Genomic DNA, 6,889 nt, shown 5'->3' with positions numbered 1-6,889 from the left:
CGGACTCTCTAGACACGGTCTGGATAATCAACACCAATAATGGATTGCCCTTCGAAAGAGGAAACCTTTGACGTAGGGATCCGTGGATTCGGTTGGTTTTTGAGCAGCATGGAGTTCCACTCGTGCCCGGCGTTGGACCCGCCTACAGTGGTTTGCTGGTTTAAATATGCGTCAATAATCATCATACTATTCAAGCATAGGCTGAAAAGACAATTCTTTAAGTAGTACACAATCAAGCTTAAGTTCGTTAACTTACCAGGTGGGTACAACTTGGTCCTCAGTCCTTCACGGAATGCACGCGCGACCGTCCTGTTGCAGCTTGGGCCGCCGAAACGGAATCCAGCCTGGAACAGGATAAAAATAAAGCCGTGGTTTTTGGATCGCAGCCGATGGTGAAATGATCCCATCTGCGTTGGTTTGACAGACGGAACCTCCGGCGGGCACCAGAGCCCCGCGGAGGTACTGGCTAATGCCCGTAATGCCCGTGGACGCCGTGGACGCGATGCAGTCGGACGGGGCGCTGACGTACGGAATCAAGACGTCTGGCGAGCCGTGTCGTAATCCTGGACCAAGTCCTGGACGCACAGGGCGTCCCTGGCGAGGTGACTAGAGCCCCGAAGACCCGCTACGCCGCTACACTCCTAGTCCGGCCGGGCGGCCGGGCTGGGAGCGGGCCACGCCGGGCCACGCCGGGCCGCGCTGGGCCGCGCCGGCCAGACCGGTGTCAAGGTGTCAATGGACCACAAAAAACAAACGAGAAATTGGACGACCAACGGCATCTATTACGGCGCCGTCTCGGGGCAGCTCGATTGAAGTGTGGGGGCACTGTGCGAACGTGCCAACGGTGTCCTTTGAAATGGCATACTCCAAAAGCAGTGTGGAGGTAGTCATGCACTCTGGACCTAGATAAAGTTTGGTCTCGCAAGGCTGTCCCTTCGCTACTGCTGCATGTTCGCGAAGAAGACGGCCCTCCAGGGCGGCGGTCTCGGTGACCTGAACGCACGGCGCCACGGTAAATCTCATAGGTTCCCGGCACGGCGTCATCGTGGACGAGACCGCTCGCAAACGCGCCCCGTCTCCCTGTCTACCTGTCGCCGTGTTTCTCGCGTCGCGGCGAAGAGGGCGACGTCGGGGAGGTCACGGCGGCGCCTCCACGCCGTGGCACGTCAAGAACGGGGCCTTTACGACGCGCGTTGGGGCCGTCGTAAACGACACTGTGTGCACCCAGTCCGCGCGGCGTCGTCCCGGCTGGAACCACTGTAAGTGCTGCAACGTCCATGCTGGGTCCTGGAAGGCGCCCGCCCAGCCCACGAGGTGCACGGGGTGGCCGGCCGGCCGAGCGCGGCCCGAGCGACTCCCGTTGCCCTTGACACCGTGGACGTCGTCTTTGGAGCAGGCTGGGTCGGCCGGTGCGCCGAGCCTGGCCGAGCCTCGCCGAGCCACGCGGGGCAGTGACGCTCGACCCTATCGCCGAGATCCGCCGTCAGGGGGCAGCACCACGCGCCGCGGCGCACAGTGGGCCAGAAGACCGGTGGAGGTGGCCAAAACTCTAGACGCGTTTTGAGCTCCAGAATCGCTAAACAGGCCTCGAAACGAACGTGTGACCGCACCTATGGATTCCTCGTTCGGAGAGCAATCCATTGGTGGGGTCACACGTTCGCTTCGAGTCCCATTTAGCGACTCTAGAGCTCAAAACGCGTCGAGAGTTTCGGCCGTCTCCGCCGGCTTCTGGCCCACTGTGCGGCGTCAGCGCGGCCCATTCAAATGGGGCCGCCCTCCGCGCCAGGCCAGCCAGGCCAGCCAGCCTGCGCGGCGCGCGCTTCCTCCCGAACATTAAAACGTTTACTGCAATCGGCAGACGACTCGTGATCGCCCTGGGCGTGCTTGTGCGAGCGCCGCGCAAAAACGAAGCGCGAAGCGTTACAGAGTCACGGCGATTAAAGGCGGACGGACGGACGGGAATAATACTGCGCGGACAGACAGACAGACAGAGCCCACCGTCCGGCCATAACGGCGTGCTGACTTGCATTTCCGGCCGTGTGCAAAGCACTGGCTACCCCAGGCAGCCTGCAGGCAGCCGGCCGGCCCGCCCCGGGCACGCCCCGGGCCAGAGATGCAACACATGCACCGCGGTCACGCGGTGCAACGCGGTGCAACGCGGTGAAATGCCTTGTAATTACAGCCGCACGTGTCGCATCGGAAACTCCCCTCTGTGTGTGTGTGTGTGTGTGTGTGTGCGCGCGCGCGCGCGCGCGCGCCCTCCTCTTTGGTGTCTGCCGCAGCCTCCTTTCAGCAACATCCAAAATGTCGACACGATTGCTACGCTTGTACTTTAGTGCCATTCCTGGCGTATGCAAACATGAAGGTTTCTCTTGAGAGACTGATGAAATCTCTGCAGGGCCTCTGAATTAGCAAACCCTTTATCCCTTTAGCGGCTTCATTTGGCAGCGGCGCTGAATTGTCCATTTGAAAAATGGCATCGATTAATTCATCGCCAATCTCTCACCGCGAGTGTGAAAAATCGCGAGCAAGGACAGCCGCGCTAGTCGCTTATCACACGCTGCGAGTGGAGTCAATCATAATTATTATCGCGGCTCCTTTTGCTCCTATTCGTTAAGCAAGAAATGGCGCCGGCCCGCTGGAGACTCGCCGGAGCCGCGGCGCCGCGGCGCGCAGCGGCCACTGGATATCTGGATCACGCTTCCTACATTAGTGCACGGTGCAGTTTCAGCATAACTGCGCACCGCTGGTCGAAATGTGGCACAGCGACGCACAACTTGTAGTCACACTCCTGGCCCGGCCCCGGTGCGTGCTGTGCCCCACTTGGTGAAGAGAAGTGCAAGCCGCCGAGGCGCGCTGAGGACGGCCCTGGTGAGTCACTGGCCCGCTCACTGGAGACCCCGCGACTGTTGGCCAAGATCCGTCGCGGAGTCGGATCGCAAAGCCGGACGAGCAGCAGGATCTATCAACCGAATATTCCGTTTTATTATTTTATCCAACGCGTTTAGTGCGGCTTCGTTTTCTAGGGGTGGTAAAAGGCCCGCAAGCGTGGCCGCGACACATTCGACGTGTTAAAAGGCAACGCCTTTCCAGCCAAGCTGTCACCACCTTAACAGGTCCACGAGAGAATGGCAGTAAAGGCATAGGGCATCCACATTCTCCGGTCGGCTTGACGGAGTGGGCGGCTCGGCTGGAAATGAGAACGAGATGCATCTCCATGGAGGAGGGGCCCTGCTGACCGATGACGGCCACTGAGATGACAAGGATGCCTGTCGTTCCGGAGAAGAGCGGCGTTATGCAAACGCCTCGCGCGGCGGCCAGGACGGACGCGACTCCATTAGGTCCGGCTAAGCAGCTCTTCCTCGGACGATCGTCTCGGACAGACACGAGTTCGAAGGCTGCTCTTCAGCGTCTGCACTTTGCAGAGCGATGCAAATTTTCGAAACGTAGAAAGTCATGATGTGCACGCGCTTCACGAAGAAAAGTAGGGAAAAAAATTGAGCAAGAACTGTTAGATTTCTTGCAGCATGCGGTGACCGCTTATCTTAAAGGCAGCGACACTAAATTTTAGCTACTGACCATTACTCGCAGCGAAGGCCATTTGAGCTGTCGCGAATCTTGGAGCTAAAGTTCAGCGTAAAGTATTTTTTTTTTTGTTTTTGCTTGTTAAAAATGGCCGCTTTGTAGCCCTGTGTGACCATGTCCAACCCTCGACCCGTTTCGCTCGTACGGTACCACGCGGTGACACCCCGGCCTGGTTGTCGCACCGGTCGCGTTGCGGTCGCGGTGCGGTCCGGGGGGGTCGCGGGGCTCAGGGCCGGGCCCCCGGACCCCCGGACCGCCGTGCCCCCGGGTCGGGCAGCGCGAGGGCAGCGCCACTGGGCGAGGCGGCCGGCGCGCCAACCAAAACAGGTGGACCTAGTGGACCACCTTGCCGAACGGGAGTCACGGTCGCTGCATTACAGTTATTTTCGTTTTCTTCTTTTTCTGGAGCAGCCGGTCGCGAATTAGTATACCCGTTGCGACACATATGCTCGAATCGTAAAAAAGAAAAGGAACAGCGGACAATAATGAAAAACCAGGTACTCGAGAACAAACATAAACCACAAAAAAACGAAGAAACCCTTTCGGGACAAAACGAGTGCAGTCTAATTAGTGCGTCCCATCGTGTTCCACGCGTGCTGGCAGACTGATCCTGAACTGCGGCGTGGGTGCGAGAGAGACACTGTTAAAAAAGTTATGAATTTTGAAAGCAATTTTGATGACAATTTTACGAATACGGATATGAATTTTACAAACATTGCAATTTTCATAACTTGATGCGAAAATTCGAAACAATTTCGTAAAATTGACAATTGTTGGTAATTTTAAAACCATGTTCTGAAAATTGCGAATCTTAAATGTTGATATTGAGCACACAATAGTAATTTTCCGAATCCGATTGTAAATTTCATAACTAGCTCAAGAGGCGTGGCCAAGGGGCGCTGGTAGAGTCATCAGTAGCTGACCCTCCGCCTCCCGTGGGACGTGGTAGCACAGCGGTAAAGAGCGCGCACCACAAGTCAAAGATCCCGGGTTCGAAACCCACTGATGAAAAGCAGAATCGGTTCAATAAATGGCATAAGGCCGCTTGGGTGTTCATATACATGAACACTTAGTTGTCCTTTTGCTTAACTGCTCTAAAATGACCTCGCAAACGCGAATATGAATTTTCATAACATGATATGAATTTTCATAACGTGATTGTAAAACAATTTACAATCATTTGTGATTTTAATTTTCATAACAATTGTTTGTGAAAAAAACGTTAACGCTAACGCTAACGTGAAAGCAGATGATACTTATGAGAATGTTTATTGAAATGTATGAATGTGACATTTCGTCAATTTCTTTCAAAGAGTAAACACTCGGAACTCTTTTTTTGACAAATCTCTTACGCATAGTAATTCATGAAAATGACAATTTTAGTGTAACTTTTGAATATCCTAACGTGCCATGTTCGCAATGACGGTGGGACACTCATATGTCCGATACCACTTGTGTTGGGTATCATTTTCGTTGTTTCAACGCGAGGATGCACAATTTGGTGGCTAATCACATAACTACTCAATACCCATAAAAGTTGTGTTCGGTACTAGGGCAAGGCGCCTTGCGGCACGCGGCGTGTCAGCCACATCTCCAAGCGGGGCCGGCCGGCCGGCGCGCCACCCGAACCCGACCTCAAGATAGATAAGCAAGAGTGGCGCACACTGCCGACTGCCGACGCGCCGCTTCTCGAGAGGGGCAGGGGTTCGGGGGGGCGCTGCACTATGCGTTCTACGCACTCAAGGCTCAAGTGCGTGTGTGTGTAGACTGCTGCGGGGTGTGGCGGGGCGCGGCGGGACGTGGCGTCTCGGCAAGGGAATGGGCGCGGGGGGCCGCTACGCGATGCGTGCTAGCAGCGTCTCGTAACGACGCGCAACGCGAGGGACGCACTTCATGAGTACTAGATAACTGGGTGTCGAGGTTATACGCCGCGCGCGCAACCCGAGCCCCCGCAGTCGCCCCGATTCATGGTGCGGCGCGCGACGGCACGGCGCGGCACGCTGCGGGCCCTCCGCTCATAATCTTCTAGGCAGGCCAGCCAGCCGCTGCCTTGCCAGCGAGGCGCTCGGCTTCTTCTAGGCTTGCTAGTCAGGCAACGAGGCAACTGCTGCCTGGCTAGCCGGAAACTCGGTACTCTCTGCACGAGAGTACAAGCACGCTGATACGTGAACGTATCATCTGCTAAAAACGTTAACGCTAACGCTAACGTGAAAGCAGATGATACTTAAGAGAATGTTTATTGAAATGTATGAATGTGACATTTTGTCAATTTCTTTCAAAGAGTAAACACTCGGAACTCTTTTTTTGACAAATTTCTTACACATGGTAATTCATGAAAATGTCAATTTTAGTATAACTTTTGAATATCCTAACGTGCCATTGTTTTGTGTTAAACATGTTCGCAATGACGGTGGGACACTCATGTCCGATACCACTTGTGTTGGGTATCATTTTCGTTGTTTCAACGCGAGGATGCACAATTTGGTGGCTAATCACATAAATACTCAATACCCGTAAAAGTTGTGTTCGGTACTAGGCCAAGGCGCCTTGCGGCACGCGGCGTGTTAGCCACATCTCCAAGCGGGGCCGGCCGGCCGGCGCGCCACCCGAACCCGACCTCAAGATAGATAAGCAAGAGTGGTGCACACAGCCGACTGCCGGCGCGCCGCTTCTCGAGAGGGGCAGGGGTTCGAGGGGGCGCTGCACTATGCGTTCTACGCACTCAAGGTTCAAGTGGGTGTGGGTGTGTGTGTGGACAGTTGCGGGGTGTGGCGGGGCGCGGCGTGACGTGGCGTCTCGGCAGAGGAAGAGGCGCGGGGGGCAGCTGCGCGATGCGTAGCAGCGTCTCGGGACGAGAGGAAGGGGAGCGGCACCGCGCAACGTGAGGGAGGCACTTCATGAGTACTAGATAGCTGGGTTTATACGCCGCGCGCGCAACCTGAGCCCCCGCAGGCGCCCCGATTCATGGTGCGGCGCGCGGCGCGGTGCGGCGCGGCGCGGCAGACTGCGGGCCCTCCGCTCATAATCTTCTAGGCAGGCCAGCCAGCCGCTGCCTTGCCAGCGAGGCGCTCGGCCTCTTCTAGGCTTGCTAGTCAGGCAATGAGGCAACTGCTGCCTGGCTAGCCGGAAACTCGGTACTCTCTGCACGAGAGTACAAGCACGCTGATACGTGAACGTATCATCTGCTAAAAAATGCCAACCAATGTTATGAAAATTACAACTGATTTTTTTAACAGTGGACTGAGTGACGTGTGGCCTGCAGGCGCCTGCAGGCGCTTTCCGGGTGCCGTGCATCAAACAAAAC

Source organism: Thrips palmi, unplaced genomic scaffold, assembly GCF_012932325.1.
Source record: "Thrips palmi isolate BJ-2018 unplaced genomic scaffold, TpBJ-2018v1 HiC_scaffold_16, whole genome shotgun sequence".
Lineage (NCBI taxonomy): Eukaryota > Metazoa > Arthropoda > Insecta > Thysanoptera > Thripidae > Thrips > Thrips palmi.
This window is presented reverse-complemented; position numbering follows the sequence as displayed.